This window comes from Pipistrellus kuhlii, unplaced genomic scaffold (assembly GCF_014108245.1).
Source record: "Pipistrellus kuhlii isolate mPipKuh1 unplaced genomic scaffold, mPipKuh1.p scaffold_m20_p_98, whole genome shotgun sequence".
Classification (NCBI taxonomy): Eukaryota; Metazoa; Chordata; class Mammalia; order Chiroptera; family Vespertilionidae; genus Pipistrellus; species Pipistrellus kuhlii.
Genome location: NW_023425604.1, coordinates 28,045 through 45,567, shown reverse-complemented (window position 1 = coordinate 45,567; position 17,523 = coordinate 28,045).

Below are 17,523 nucleotides of genomic sequence, written 5' to 3'. Positions count from 1 at the left end.
TCATCAATAATGAGAAGTTGGGCCTTTTTAATCATTTTAGCAACTTCACTATTTATATTGAGCTAGAAATTAAAATTTCATTTAATGGAATTGGTAATTTATATTAGGAATGAAATGTTCTTTCATCACGATGTAAATTTGCAGCAATTTCTGCAGACACTGTGGATAAAACAGTACCACATGATCTCTAATATATGTATAAAAACATACAGATATGTTATTCCACTACCACCTGAACTATTCAAGAAAAAGCATTTGGGATGTACAGTTTGATCTTTAGTGGCTGAAGTTATAGTATGAAAGGCTATCAACTGTTTGTTATTCAAATAATTTTTTAATTAAATTATTATCTGTGTACATATTTTAACATTGCTCCCCCCTCCCATACATACCATCTCTCCTCAGAGTTTTGTGTCCATTGGTTGTATTTCTATGCATGTATACAAGTCCTTCAGTTGATCTATTATCTCCTCCAGATCTCCCTCCCCTCCTCGCTGTAATTTGACAGTCTGCTGGTTGCTTTACTGTCAATATATCTATCTTTTGGTTCATCAGTTTATGATGTTCTTTATTATCCATAAATGAGTGAGGTCATGAGGTATTTATCTTTTATTGATTGGCTTATTTCACTCAGCATGATGTTAACCAATTTTATCCAGATTGCTGCAAATGATGAGAATTCATTCTTTTTTATGGCAGCATAGTATTCCATTGTGTAGATGTACCATGGTTTTCTGATCCAATCATCCGCTGATGGGCACCTAGGCTGTTCCCAAATTCTAGCTACTGTAGATTGTGCTGCTATGAACATAGGGGTGCATATATCCTTTCTGATTGGTGTTTCTAGTTTCTTGGGATATATTCCTAGGAGTGGGATTACTGGGTCAAATGGGAGTTTCATTTTCATTTTTCTGAGGAAGCTCCATACTGTTCTCCACAGTGGTTGCACCAGTCTACATTCCTTTTTCTCCGCAACCCAGCCAACACTTGTCGTTTGTTGATTTGTTGATGTTAGCCATTCTGAGAGGTGTGAGATGGTACCGCATTGTTGTTTTGATTTGCATCTCTCGGATAATTAGTGACTTTGAGCATGTTTTCATGTGCCTTTTGGCCTTCCTTCTGTCTTCTTTTGAAAATATTCTATTTAGATCCATTGCCCATTTCTTAATTGGATCATTCACCTTCCTTTTATTTAGTTGTATCAGCTGTCTGTAGATGTTGGAGATTAAACCTTTATCAGTGGTGTTATTTGCAAATATGTTATCCCACACCGTGGGCTTTCTTGTTGTTTTGTTGATGGTTTCTTTTGCTGTAAAAAAGCTTTTTATTTTGATGTAGTCCCATTTGTTTATTTTCTCTTTAGCTTCCATTGCCCTAGGGGCAGTATCAGTGAAGAAGTTCTTTTGGCATACGTCTGAGATTTTGCTGCCTGTGGATGCTTCTAGTATTTTTATGGTTTCCCATCTGATGTTTAAGTCCTGGATCCATTTTGAGTTTATTTTTGTGTATGGTGTAAGTTGGTGATCTAGTTTCATTCTTTTGCATTGTCTGCCCAATTTTCCCAACACCATTTATTGAAGAGACTGTCTTGACTCCATTGTATATTTGTGCCTCCTTTGTCAAATATTAATTGAGCATAGTGATTTGGGTTGATATCTGGGTTCTCAATTCTATTCCATTGATCTATATGTCTGTTCTTGTGCCAGTACCAGGCTGTTTTGAGAACAGTGGCTTTGTAATATAGTTTGAAGTCTGGTATTGAGATCCCTCCTACTTTACTCTTCTTTCTCAGGATTGCTGTGGCTATTCGGGGTCTTTTATTGTTCCAAATGAACTTTTGGAGAGTTCTTTCTAGGTCAGTGAAATATGCCATTGGTATTTTAATGGGAAGTGCATTGAACCTATAGATTGCTTTAGGAAGTATGGACATTTTGATGATGTTGATTCTACCAATCCATGAACATGGTACGTTCTTCCATCTCCTTACATCTTCCTCTATCTCTTTTTTCAGTGTCGTGTCGTTTTCTGCATATAGGTCCTTTACTTCCTTAGTTAAATTTATTCCTAGGTATCTTAATTTTTTTGGTGCGATGGTAAATGGAATTGCTTTTTAGTCTCTGTTTCTGTAGTTTCACTGTTGGTGTATAGAAATGCCATAGATTTCTTGGCATTAATTTTGTATCCTGCTACATTGCCAAATTCATTTATTAAGTCAATTAGTTTTTTAATGGAGTCTTTTGGGTTTTTTATGTACAATATCATGTCATCTGCAAATAAGGATAACTTTACTTCTTCTTTTCCAATTTGGATGCCTTTTATTTCCTCCTCTTGTCTAATTGCAATGGCTACTACTTCCAGTACTATGTCAAACAGGAGTGGCAAAAGTGGGCATCCCTGTCTTGTTCCTGTTCTTAGAGGGAATGGTTTTAGTTTTTGCCCATTGAGTATAATTTTGGCCGTGGGTTTATCATATATGGCTTTTATTATTTTGAGGTATGATCCTTGTACTCCCACCTTGTTAAGAGTTTTTATCAGGAAAGGGTGTTGGATTTTATCAAATGCTTTTATAGTAGAGGAAAAACTAAAGCTGGAAAGGGATAGGATAAACTGTAGACTAAAGGGTAAAGTTTAGTAAGAGAGTGATGGTGTAAAGGTTGAATTGAGATAGGGTTGAATGATGGTATAGTAGAGATTAAAATAGAATGAAGGTTACTCCCAATGTAAAATAAAGAAAAAATAAAATGGTACTGGAGAAGAAAGAAAAAAAAAAGAAAAAAAAAAGAAAAAAAAATTGCAAAATAGCAGTAGTAATAATGATGATAGAGATTGAAAAATGTAATAATTGAAAAGGTAAAATCAAGTAAGGAAAAAAGAAAAAAATTATTTCTTAAGTAAAAGATATGAAAAAATGAAAATTAAATAAAAGATGTAAAAAATGAAAATAAAATGAAGATTAGTAAAATTAGCATAAAAATGTCCAGTAGTGGTCCTTCACTTCCTCAGTTTATGTATTTGGCACTCCTGATTTTCGGACCAGACAGTCTTGCAGTTCCCAGCATTCCACTGCACCTCAGTTTTGTAAGGTAATCCTTAATTTTAAGTAGGCTATATCTTAGTTATTAGTGTCCATTTATTTTTGATTAATTAAAAGAAAAAAGAAAAGAAAAAAAAAAAGGCGGTTTGTAATTCAGCTCTTAGGTGTCAGTGTTTCCGGTTTGACCTCCCAGTCCTTTTGGTTGCTCTGGCCTTCTTTCTCTATGGCTCTAGCTGGCAGGGTGCCAGCTGGCTCCCAGACTCTCTCTTCTGGCTCCGATCCCTTGTTTCCAGGAAGGCAATTTCCCCCTGCAATTTCCAGGATATGCCCAACTGGACAGCCCTTCCCTAGTATTCAGAAGCAAAGGGGTGAAGGGGATCAGGCTCCAAGGTGTCCAGATGTTCCGCCCTTGGCGGGACAGCCGTGATTCTTAACACTCTGTCCCCTGTCCCCTGGCGTTTTTTTAAAAAAAATCCCGCTTCTGGGGAAGCTTACATCAAACCCAGCACTAGGTGTCGCTGCAGCCTTCTTTGGGCTCACCTCAGCGGGCGCTCCCCCCTACAGTGGAGGCGGGGCCTCGCAGGAGCTCCGGCTATGGCTGCCTGCACCACGGGACCAGAAACCTTTAGGCTGTCCCCGCAAACTCTGACCTTTCCGTGGGTGACCGAAGAGCTCCCTTGAATCCACGTGTCTGCGCTGATTCGGGTTTCTCAGCTGCTCGATGGACCTCTCCGCTGGGTTTTCCAGGCCTCAGAGAAGCTACTCCTTTCCTGGTAAGGTGGCGGAGCCCCCGAGCTGCAGCCCTCAGCTCGCCACAGCCCTCAGCTCGCCGCCACCTCCGCCGCCCCGGCAGTGCTGGCCACCCGGCCAGGAAATCCTGTCCAGCGGACAGCTCCCTACCTTCCTTGAGAACTCCGCTGCCCCTCAGCTGCCAATCAACATTCCCTGAGCTGCTCAGACGCTACTTTTGTCTGTTCTGGGACCAGAGTCAGAACAAGTCCGACTGTTCAGTCGCCATCTTCAAGCTCCGCCCCCCTATCTGTCCAATTTTCCCAACACCATTTATTGAAGAGACTGTCTTGACTCCATTGTATATTTGTGCCTCCTTTGTCAAATATTAATTGAGCATAGTGATTTGGGTTGATATCTGGGTTCTCAATTCTATTCCATTGATCTATCATATATGTCTGTTCTTGTGCCAGTACCAGGCTGTTTTGAGAACAGTGGCTTTGTAATACAGCTTGAAGTCTGATATTGAGATCCCTCCTACTTTACTCTTCTTTCTCAGGATTGTTGTGGCTATTCTGAGTCTTTCATTGTTCCAAATGAACTTTTGGAGAGTTCTTTCTAGGTCAGTGAAATATGCCATTGGTAATTTAATAGGGAGTGCATTAAACCTACAGATTGCTTTAGGAAGTATGGACATTTTGATGATGTTGATTCTACTGATCCATGAACATGGTATGTTATTTCTTCTGTTTACATCTTCCTCTATCTCTTTTTACAGTATCGTGTAGTTTTCTGCATATAGGTCCTTTACTTCCTTAGTTAAATTTATTCCTAGGTATCTTAATTTTCTTAGTGCGATGGTAAATTTAATTGCTTTTTTAGTCTCTGTTTCTGTAAGTTCACTGTTAGTTATAGAAATGCCATAGATTTCTTGGCATTAATTTTATATCCTGCTACATTGCCAAATATATTTATTAAGTCAATTTGGAGTCTTTTTTTATATACAATATCATGTCATCTGGAAATAAGGATAACTTTGCTTCTTCTTTACCAATTTGGATGCCTTTTATTTCCTCTTCTTGTCTAATTGCAATGGCTAGTACTTCCAGTACTATGTCAAACAGGAGTGGTGATACTGGGCATATCTGTCTTGTTCCTGTTCTTAGAGGGAATGGTTTTAGGTTTTGCCCAGTGAGTATGATGTTGGCTGTGGGTTTATAATATATACCTTTTATTATGTTGAGGAATGATCCTTGTACTCCCACCTTGTTGAGAGTTTTTATCAGGAAAGGGTGTTGGATTTTATGAAATGCTTTTTCTGAATCAGTTGATATGACTATATGATTTTTATCTTTCAATTTGTTTATGTGATGTATCACGTTTATTGATTTGCAGATATTGTACCATCCTTGGATTCCTGGAATAAATCCTATTTGGTCATCGTGTATGATCATTCTGATGTTCTGCTAGAGCTGATTTGCTAGAATTTTGTTGAGGATTTTGGCCTCTATGTTCATGAGGCATATTGGCCTGTAATTCTCTTTCATTGAGTTGTCTTTATCTGTTTTTGGTATTAGGGTGATGCTGGCTTCATACAAGGAGTTTGGAAGTGTTCCTTCCTTTTGGATTTTTTGGAATAGTCTGAGGAGGATAGGTTTTAGTTGTTCCGTGAATGTTTGGTAAAACTCTCCTGTGAAGCCATCTGGCCCTGGGCTTTTGTTTGCTGGAAGCTTTTTGATGACTGTTTCAATTTCTTCCCAAGTCACTGTTCTATTGAGATTTTTAGATTCTTCCTGATTGAGTTTTGGAAGTTTGTATTTTTCTAGGAATATGTCCATTTCCTCCAGGTTATCCAGTTTTTTTTTAATAGAGTTGTTCATTGTATTTAGTAACAATCTTTTGTATTTTGATAGGGTCTGTTATTATTTCACTTCATTCATTTCTGTCCTCTCTCTTTGTTTCTTGGTTAGCCTGGCTAGGGGTTCTTTTTATCCTTTCAAAGAACCAGCTCTTGGTTTTGTTGATCTTATGTATTGGTTCTTTGGTCTCTATGTCGTTTATCTGTGCTCTGATTTTTGTTATTTTCTTCCTTCTGCTTACACTGGGCTTTTCTTGTTGCTCTTTTTCTAACTCTTTGAGTTGTAGAGTTAGATAATTTGTTACCATTTTTTCTTGTTTTTTGCAATAGGCTTGTAGAGATATGAACTTCCCTCTCAAAACTGCTTTTGCTGTGTGCCACAGATTTTGGATTGTTGTGTTTTCATTGTCATTTGTTTCCAGGATGTTTTTAATTTCTTCTTTGATTTCTCTGATAACCCAGTCCTTGTTTAGTAGCATGTTCTTTAGTCTCCATGTGTTTGATTTCTTTGGATTATTTTTATTGTAGTTAATTTGCAGTTTTATGCCACTATGATCTGAGAAGATGCTTGATATGATATCTATCTTTCTTGAGTTTGAAGAGACTTTGCCTATGTCCCAAAATGTGGTCTATCTTTGAGAATGTTCCATGTGCACTTGAGAAGAATGTATATTCTGTGGCTTTGGGGTAGAATGTTCTGAAGATGTCGATTAATTCCATCTGGTCTAGTGAGTCATTTAGGATTGATATTTCTTTGCTGATTTTTTGTTTAGATGATTTCTCCAACGGTGATAGTGGTGTGTTAAAGTCTCCTACTATGATTGTATTGCTATTAATCCCTCCCTTAATGTCCTCCAACAGTTTTTTTTGTTTGTTTGTTTGTTTGTTTTTATGTATTTGGGTGCTCCCGTATTTACCAGGGTTATTTCTTCTTGTTGGATTGCTCTCTTTAGTATTATGAAGTGGCCTTTATTATCTCTTGTTATGTCCTTCACTCTGAGATATAATTTGTCAGATATAAGTATTGCTACCCCAGCTCCTTTTTTCATTTCCTTTCACCTGGAAAATCTTTTACCATCCTTTCCCCCTCAGTCTGTGTGTGTCTTTTTTTCTGAAGTGGGTTTCTTGTAGACAACAGATAGATGGGTCTTGTTTTCCTATCCAATCTGTTACTCTATTTTTTTTTTATTGGAGCATTTAATCCATTTAAATTTAAAGTTATTATTGATAGGTACTCATTTGATGTCATTTTTATTGTATTCCTCTGTGTTCCTTCTTTGCTTCCTATTTCTTTATTTTTACAGTAGACCCTTTAGCATTTCTTGCATTGCTGGTTTGGTGGAGATAAATTCCTTTACTTTTTTTTTTTTTTTTTTTTGGCTCTGAAGCTCTTAATTTCATCTTCAATTTTTATTGATAGCCTTGCTGGGTACAGTATTCTTGGATTCAGACCTTTCCTTTGCATGACTTTGTATATTTCATCCCATTTCGTTCTGGCCTGAAGAGTTTCTGTTGACAAACCAGTTGCTAGTCTAATGGGGGTTCCTTTATATGTAACTTTCTGTCTCTCTCTGGCTGCTTTTAAGATTCTTACTTTGTCTTTGGTGTTTGCCAATTTAATTATAATGTGCCTTGGTGTCGGTCTGCTGGGATTCATTTTGCTTGGGACTCAGGGAGTATCTTGGATTTTTGTGGGTTTTTTCTTCTCTATCTCAGGAAAGTTTTCTGTCATCATTTCTTAAAATACTTTTTCCATGTCTTCCTCAGTTTCCTTTCCTTCTGGAACCTCTATTATTAGAATATTGTTTTGTTTTGTATTGTCCCAAAGTTCCCGTAGGCTCTCCTCCTGCTTTTTTTTTTTCTTTCTTTTTTTTTCTTTTTTTTTTTTTTTTTCCTAGAAGCTGCTCTAATTGGGTATTTTTTTCCATCTTTTCTTCTAAGTCACTGATGTGGTCCTTTGCTTCTTCTAGTCTACTCTTGATGCTTTCTATTGAGTTCTTCATGGTAGCGATGTCATTTTTCATTTCTTTGTGGTTCATCTTCATTTCCTCTTGGTTTTTCTTCAGTTCCTCTGGGTTATTCTTCAATTCCTCATGGTTCTTTTTCATTTCTTCTTAGTTATTGTTAAGTTTCTCTTTCATTCTTTTTAGCCATCTTATGATCATTACTCTGAATTTCTGCTCTGGTAGGTTGCTTGCCTCTAACTTGTTTACTTCCTTTTTTGGTGATGCCTGCTTTTCTTTCATGTGGGTGCTATTTGTTTGTCTGCCATCATCTCTATTTTCAGGATATCTGGTTATGTGCATTGATTTTTTAAAAATATATTTTACTGATTTTTTACAAAAAGGAAAGGAGAGAGATAGAGAGCTAGAAACGTTGATGAGAGAGAATCATCAACCAGCCGTCTCTTGCACACCCCCCTCCAGAGTTGTGCTCGCAACCAATGTACATGACCTTGACCGGAATCGAACTTGGGACCTTTCAGTACGCAGACCGACACTCTACCACTGAGTCAAATTGGTTTCAGCTATGTGCATTGATTTAAAGACACAAAATTCAACACTACCAGGTACAAAACAAAAAGAACCAAACAGGTATTGATATTAATAACCTCTAATAAAGGTGATCACTAGGGAAAGGCAAATTAGGGGGTAAAGGAAAAAGAAGAAAGGTAAAAAAAAAAAAAAAAAAAAAAAAAAAAAAAAAAAAAAAAAAAAAAAAAAAAAAAGAGGGATAAATAATGAGATAGAAAGAAAAAAGTAGTGTCGAAATAAAATTGGGAAACAGGATCAAAGAAGAGAGAAAGAGAGAGAGGGAGAAAGAGAGAGAAAGAGAGAGAGAGATAAGAAGCAGACTAAGAGAGAAAGGGGAAACAAATTATGTATATATATGTGGGGTAAATTCCCATAGAACAACCACTAATCCCATCAAATGGCAGCAACAATACTTGGATATTACTACAAACTACAATATCCACTATTATTAAGCAAGGCTATGATAAACAGAAGTAAAAAATAAACAAAAACAAAGCAATTAAAAAATACTAAGCAATAATAACAACAAAAGAATAAGCATATCAATTTCACTAAAAAGCATAAAAATTCAATATAATCAATGTTCATACAAACAATAACAAAAGGATAGAGAGGGGAACACGATATCCCCACACACTCTGACCTTTCCGTGGGTGATTGAAAAACTCCCTTGAATCCATCTGTTTGTGCCAATTGGGGCATCACAGCTGTTCGATGGTCTCCTTTGCTGTGGGTTTTTCAGGCGTCAGAGAAAAGGTCCTCCATTCTTGGTAAGATAGTCCAGCCTTCCCTCTGAGCCTGTAGCTCCGGGAGAGCTGTTATTCAAATAATTAATCAAAACCTCTGCCGGTTGTTGCTTGTATGATTCATCACATGTATTTGCATTAATTAATAAAAGATAATCCAAAAGTTTGAAGTGTGAACATTTCATTCCCTACAATGTGAATACTTTTTTAAATTTTGTTAAGGGCATGCATTTCACACACACACAAAGGCACCTTCTCCTCAGTGTAATTTCCAACAAAAATCTTCAATAAAATGAGATTCATTTTCATCCCATAATTTGTCTGCATCAGAAGAACATCCAAACACATATGTTTGCAAAAAGTTACTGTAGTTGTTTGGGTATATTAAGAGTGATTGCATTGCCAATTGTATCTTTCCAGATAATGTCAGATTAATAATCCTTCATGTTTAGCAATTTCATAAAATGTTATCAGAAATTACACCTTCTACAGTTCGCATATCAGCAAAACATATCGCACCTTTTACATACAGAAGCAAAAGTCTAAGGTAATATCATTCTGCTCCTCTAAAGCTCACAGTGAACTTTCACCTGATACTTTATTCCTGTCCTTTTGGCATTTTCTCCACAAAGAAGTATTATACACATAATGTTGTGGAATCTCCCAATAATAACAATTGTGTGCATCAGAATTTTCTCTATTCAATAAAAACCAAGCCATCAAAGTCGAGTTATGCCTTTTAGCACTATCTATAACTTCAGCAAAATCACTGGTATGAAAATACAAAATTTGTTCATTTGGCAAATAAATAGCCAATCTTGTGATTACATGAGATTGGTCATGCACTTGCATTGCAAAATGTCTCCAAACACCCTCAGGAGCACTCACATACCTGATGTCAATGAAGTCCTATACTTCCTCATGATTGATATCATTGTTTTCAGAAATTTGAATATTTGCACAATCATATCTTTTATAAGCTTATTTAAATAAATATTTAATACTTTTAATCAATGAACAGACTATATGTTAGTTATATTTAAGGCACAAATACATGTTATAAGGGACAATCCAAATGTTACCGCCAAGTTTATTTCCAATAAAGATGGTGCTACCATATCTTTGTTTGTATTTAGGATATCCATCAATATTTTCAATGGTTACATTTAGAAATACTTTCAGATATCCCTTTGAACATTTTCCATTTTCCATACCTGGACTATTTGGATTTTGTTTTCCACATGGTCCATGCAACATGTTTAATTTTACAATTTGAAAAAATCGAGAACACTGGCCTTTATCTGGAACTTCTGTATTAATTATATAGTCAATGTCCTTACTGTTCATAATTTTGACTCACTAATATCAAAAGTATGTGAGTGAGGCAGTCCGCGTTACTGAAATTCAATGACATGAATTTTAGCTATTACTTTGCCAAATAAATGGAATTTATATATATCACTTAAAAGAGCATTCAGCTTAATATTAAAAATTCTGGCTACCAGGTCAGGTCTGTTTTCTACTTTTTGCCAGTGTTGTAAATTGTTAGTAATATCTGCCTATTTGGGGTTACATGTCATGTTTATAAATAAATCGGACTTCCCATACTTTGTTACAATTGTTATAGAATCCTGATATCACTGTTGCATATTTCTGGGACTACCCTCAAAAGATGATGTATTATCATTTTACCAATCAGCACATTTTCATTTTCATATCTCTTTTTGAGATAATCCATCAAACCACTATATTTTCAACTCTCAACTTAGATTGGTTTGCTTTAATGACATTTATCTGATTGGGTTCCATTTTTAATATGAATCTACAATAAACAGTTGAGTTATTTTCCTACATTTAAAATAGGATTGAATGTGTCCCTCACATAGAGATGAAATCCATAATACTGCATTTGTGTGACTCGTGTCCTTACATTTTGTCTAGTAGTATTATAGATTACACTCTTGTCTCTGAGTTTTAATGTAATCTGTTCCCCAGCCTTTTCACCATGTGGAAAAGAATAGGATACATCATTGCCTCTAACGTAGGAAACAGGATACAGATTTGTTTCATTTTAGTGGCATTCAGATTATTGGGATCTGGTTTACAATAAATGAGCAAGTCCCTTTCAAAAGGAGGTTCTCCATCTTTGTTTTACTTTGATTACACAGGAAGAATTATATCTACCCAGATCACTGTTATGATCATATTTAATCACCATTGTTACTTCCTTGGGAGCAATATCTTTTGCTGCTGCCTCAGATTTGGGCTTTCTTTTCTACCTCATGTAATATCTTGTACAGTTTTGTTAATTCATTTATTTTATGCATGAGGTTGTTGTTTATGAGTCTTTCTGAGCAGTCTTGGTTTTCTGGCATTGCTGATATTTTACTTGCTGCTTTGGCCATATCTAAAATACAGAGTTGTGCAAACTTCCAAGAAACACCATCTGAAAAATGTAAAGTTCCAGTACAGTGATAAACTTGTCCATGTATTCTAAAACAGTATGGCACACATCCTGACAGTGGTACAATATTTGCACCCATTGAAGCAAAAGCAAAAGATCTATTTATTGAGCAAATATTTTCCATAAAATTTTTAGTCAGAATCTTCATTTATTATTAAAATTTTAAATATGCTGAGTATTTTGGAAAATGTATATAATTTGGACAAACTTTACCTTTGCTACTACATCAACTAACTTTTCTGTCAGATGATTTTTTAATCAGAGAAATTTAGTGATAGGCAAAATTGACATCTACCAGACATTCCACACACTATGTTCGATAATTGCATCCTCATTTACTCCACTTTCACTGTAAAGGCAGTTCCTAACAGTATTGGGAGAACTTGATGACTATTCTTTAGACATATTCTATTGTTGCTGTTGCCTTCTTTCAATGTTAGACATTTTCTGTCAAAGACGCCAGATTCTTTAGGTTGCAGAGCTATATTGTGTCAAGCATTGGTCTTCAGACATATTCTGTCACCAAAACTGGATTCTTTCAGCTGCAGATATATATTGTGCCAATCTTTGCTCTTCAGACACATTTTGTTGATGATGATGATGCTTTCTTTTGGCTGCAGAGATACTTTGTGCCAATAGTTGGCCTTCAGATAATTTCTCCAATAATGGTTTATTTTGGCTTCTGAACTACTTCGTTCCACTTGTTTGTCTTTAGACCACACATGTCAAACACAAGACCTGCGGGCCAAATCCGGCCCGCCAGGCCTTGCAATGTGGCCCGCACCGCGATGTCATCACTGCACTCCGCTGCGTTCCATCACAATGACGCTCGGTGACATAGGAGGCTTGTGATCTCGCCAGCCGCCTCGCCGGCCTCCGTACTTGCTATCTATTACGCATGCGCATAGATAACAAGTCACGCGAGATTCAGGAGGCGTGACCTATAGTCCGGCATCTGATGTGGTTGTGCGGGTGGCAGAGCAGAGGAGAGAGTGAGTGTGCGGGCATAAAAAGTACACAGCAGAAGCTGCCAGTTCCTGGCATAAAGTGCAGGCATAAAAATCGCAACAGAATCTGCTATCTGTACCCAGCCAGGCATTTATTGACTGACTTTTTTTTTCTCCACTCCATTTGCCAAATCAAGCTATCCCTGTGCAGTTTTCAACTTTTTCCTTCTAACGCAGATTTCCAATAAACTACATCTTTTACTGCCAATATTGATCCCAAAATGTCCAGGAAAAGAAAAGTTGACGGTGAAGGCAGACAATTTAATGACAAATGGGAAAATGAATACATGTTTGTGCTTAGAGAGGGCAAACCAGTGTGTATATTGTGTTATGAGACAGTGTCGGTGAAGAAAGAGTACAATATACATCGTCATTTTGACACCAAACATAATGTTAAGTATGGCAAATATACTTTGGAAGAAAAGCATAAAATTGTTAAAGAACTAAAAGGCAAACTACAATCACAGCAGCAAATGTTTACAAAGGCTACAGCGAAAAATGATGCTGCAGTGAAAGCAAGCTTTATAGTGGCTGAAGAAATTGCCCGTACTTCAAGGTGTTTTTCAGAGGGTGTCTTTTTGAAGCAATGCATGCTAAAAGTGTGTGAGCAAGTATGCCCAGACCAGATACAGAGTTTTCAAAATGTCAGTTTGTCAAGAAACACCATTGCAGATAGAGTTCAAGAACTCTCAGAAAATCTATCATCACAGCTGGCCGAACAGGCATGCAGTTATCTCGCTTTTTCACTTGCTATCGATGAAAGCACAGACAACACTGATACAGCGCAGCTGTCCAACTTTATACGTGCTATGAAGACCGACCTCTCTGTCACTGAGGAACTTTTGGATGTAGCTGCCATGCATGGGACGACGACTGGTAGAGATATATTTGAGGCTGTGGAGAAATCTATAAATAATTTTAAATTACCCTGGGAAAAGTTGGTGGGGCTAACTACCGATGGCGCACCTTCAATGTGCGGAGAAAAAAAAGGCTTGGTTGGACTAATGAAGGAAAGAATGCAAAAAAGTCACTGCCACACACCCTTGATTACTTATCATTGCATTATCCACCAAGAGGCTATGTGTGGAAAAGTTCTGGACATGAATGACATAATGACCACAGTCATTAAAACTATTAACTTTATAAGGGCACGTGGCCTGAATCATCGCCAGATCCAGCAGTTTTTACAGGAGGTGGGTGCAGAGCATGGAGACGTGCCATACCACACAGAAGTAAGATGGCTGAGCAAGAGCGCAGTCCTCAAAAGATTTTTTGAGCTCAGAGAACAAATTGCTCTTTTCATGGAAAGTAAAGGAAAGCCCTTGCCTGAACTGTCGGATCCCGCCTGGCTATGTGATTTTGCTATGATGTGTGACATATGCGAGCATCTCGTCCAACTGAATCTGAAGCTGCAGGGACGCAAACAAGTCATCACGAAGATGTCTGACATGATCACAGCATTCCAGCGTAAACTTTAACTATGGAAGTCCCAACTGGAACAGGACAATCTTGCCCACTTTCCCGTTTGTTTGAGTATCTCAACCACTATTTCTGATACTTTTCCTTGCAGTCGGCTGGCTACCAAAGTTAGCCGTTTACTAAGTGAATTTGAGCGGCGCTTCTCTGACTTTAGAACATAGCACTCAGGCTTTGACATCTTTGCCAATCCTTTTACAGTTGATGTCAACAATGTGCCCCATCACCTTCAGATGGAGATAATCGAGCTTCAGTCTGACAGTGGCCTGAAATCAAGGTTTCAGGATGTTGAAATTGAGGACTTCTACCCTCTACTGCCCCCTGATTCAATGCCAGAGCTCCGACTTCATGCTGCCCGTATTCTATCCATGTTCGGGAGCACCTATCTTTGTGAACAGATGTTTTCAATAATGAATCTGAACAAAAACAAGCACAGATCATGCATTACCGATGACAGCCTCCATGCTGTTTTGCGGGTTGCTACAGCCCAAGAAATAAAACCGAACATTGACTCATTGATCCGGGGAAAACGGTGTCAGACATCTAGCCAGAAAACAAAACAATGAGCATTTTAGGTACATTCCAATATTACTGTTTTGCTTGATACCAATATTACTGTTTTGCTTGATAGCATGTGAGTTGGTTAACAGCACTGTTAAGGAAAAGATTGTTCCACTCATTTTAAATTCACATTTCTGGTTAACATTGTCAGTTTATGACTGTTCAGTAAACCATTCGGCCTGCGATTTAGGCTAGATTTTAGATTTTGGCCCCTTTTCTGATTGAGTTCGACACCCATACTTTAGACATACTGCCTCCACCTTGCTGTCAGGGTCCAGGATGCACGTAAATGGGATTCCTGGCTTGCAAGCCCCTGATTGCAAGATGGCCAACTGTTGATTCAGTGAAGAATGGAGCTTCCTTCTCCCTGCTGTCAGGGTTCTGTGTGCAAGTGAATGGGGTTCCTGGCTGGCAAGCCCCTGACAGCAAGTTGGCCAACTGTTGATTCTCTGATCCTCCTATCAGAGTCAATTTTGAAGGCTGGTCACACCCCCATTTGGGCCCTAGCCAGAGTTCTACCACACCCTGGCCTCCTCATTGGCAACCCAGGACTGACTGCCCTTGGGTACTCCTGCCACTTACAGGTGTTTTCTTCTTTCAGGCCTCTGTGGAAACAGCTCAGGGAGAGCGCCTCAGGCCTACGAGCAGCATGGAGTTGCTTCCTGCACTTCTGATCACTTGCACTCTGTGATAACACAGCATGTGGCAGCAGCTGTGAAGGGCACCAGGGCAAACCAGCACTGACTGCAGGAGTGACTTTCGGTTGGTCAGCCTTTGGTCATGATTGGTCGTTTTACCCTGGGTCTTTATTATAAAGATTATATTGTGCATCACTCAAATCTGGGAAATGCAGCTCTAGCTCAGAGGCCAACAAACTACAAAGGATGATTCATATTTTGTCTTTGGGAGGCACTGTTCTTACTCTGGAAACTTGGTCGTGTGGCTGTAGCATGGACACATCCAGCATGCTTTGCCCAGTGAAATCTGACTCAGTAAGTTTGCTATGCTGGGGTTTGGTCCAAGGCAGTCAGAATGGTCTGCAGTGAATGCTCTCTGCACTGGAAATGCAGCCCCAATGGCAGTCTGTCCAGCATTTTCAAAAAGACTTCTTTTGTTTTTTAAAATTAAAGCTTTTCTTGTTGAAAGTATTACGTATTTTCCTTTTTTCTTTCCAGGCCTTCAGCACTCTATTGTCTGTGTCCAAGGAGATATATATATATATATATATATATATATATATATATATATATATTAGACAAGTCTTTGGTTGATTATCACCCACTCTTTCTTGTCTTCCCTCTGAGGTTCTGCTGTCTCTTCAACAGGGCTTTTTTCTTTTCTTTTTCTTTCTTTTTTTTTTTTTAATCAATCTTTATTGTTCATATTACTACAAAGGTTCCTCATTTCTTCCCACTTCCACCAGGTTCCCACCCCCCATTGTCCTCATCCATAGGTGCACAGTTTATGTTCAGTCTCTTCCTCCCTCCCTTTCCCCGAGAACAGTCAGTCCACTCCCCTCCCATATCACCGACTCTACTATAATGAACCGCTATTATTGTTCATCAGGTGTTTCAATCTCCTTTTGTTGTTGTTGTTGTTTTTTAAATTAATAAACTTTTACACTTCTAAGAATAAATTTAAAATCTAATAATTTTAAACCTTGTTTTTTTTTTTGTTTTTTTTTGTTCTGCCCTGGGAATTGAGAGCAAACTTGTTTACATGTAAACTTGCCCTTAGGCTATCAAAAGGTGTAGCTATTGAAGTGTAAATAGATACATTGTTTAAACATAGCTGCTGGTTGGAATTGGATTACCTGTTCTGGGTGGGAAGGGCTTGTCATTCCCTTTCTCCATTAAAATTAAGGTGTTAGCTTTAAAACTAAAGGTTTTAAAGCTAACACCTTAAACTTTGGCAAGAGACCTTAAACTTTCAGAACTTTAAATTTTTCAGATAGTAAATCAGTTACTTAGCATTTTCTCAAATCAATAATACCTCCACATGCCCAAGGATACACTTCACACAAAAGACATTTCCCAATAGATCAACCAACCTCATCCAGGCCCCACACAAGGCACTCACAGATCTACACCCCAGCACTATACTAACTCAACACATCCAGATCTAAGCCTTCATCACTTGATTCAGCAGACCCTCAAGTTCCCTCAAAAGTTTCCAGTCATGTCTGAGAGGCAGCCTTGGGGCGGAGGCAGGCAAGGAGCAAGCTGTTCCGGGCCTGGCTGCTCAGGGCCTGGCCTCTGTTGCTCTGGTCAGTTCCACAACCAGCTGCTTGGGTCTGGCCACTGCCACTCCCAGCCTGGCTGCTGCTGCCCCGGGCCTGGCCGCACCAGACTCGGCTGCTCTGGGGCCAGCTGCTTCGGGCCTGGCTGCTCTAGGCCTGGCCGCTCCCAGCCTGGCAGCTGCTGCTCCGAGCCTGGCTGCTCCAAAGGGGCTTTTTTCATGATTCTCTTGCAACACAAAATCCATTTATCTTGTGATCTGAATGTTACTTGTTTCCTTTGGTTGTTTGGCTTTGGGGGCTTGTACTGTCCACCTGAGTGGCTATGGCTTGCTCATGGAATGAAGGTGAAGGTGAGAGTGAAGGTGAGAGTGGAGGTGAAGGTGAGGGTGAGGGAGAGGATGAGGGTGAGGATGAAGGGGAGAGTTAAGGGGAGGGTGAGGGTGAAGGTGAGGGTGATGGTGAGAGTGAGGGAGAGGGTGAGGTGAAGGTGAGGGTGAGGGTGAGGGTGAAGGTGAAGGTGAGGGTGAGGGTGAGGATGAGGGTAAAGGGGAGGGTAAGGGTGAGGGTGAGGTGAAGGTGAGGGTGAGGGTGAGGGTGAAGGTGAAGGTGAGGGTGAGGGTGAGGATGAGGGTAAAGGGGAGGGTAAGGGTGAGGGTGAGGGTGAGGGTGAGGCTGAGGGTCAGAGTGAGGGTGAAGGTGAGGGTGAAGGGAGGGTGATGGTGTGGGTGAGGGTGAGGGTGAAGTGTAGGGTGAGGGTGAGGGTGAAGGGGAAGGGGAGGTTGAGGTTGAGGGTGAAGGTGAGGGTGAGGGTGAGGGGCAGGGGATGGTGAGGGGGAGGGTAAGAGTGAGGGGGAGGGTGAAGGTGAATGGAAGTT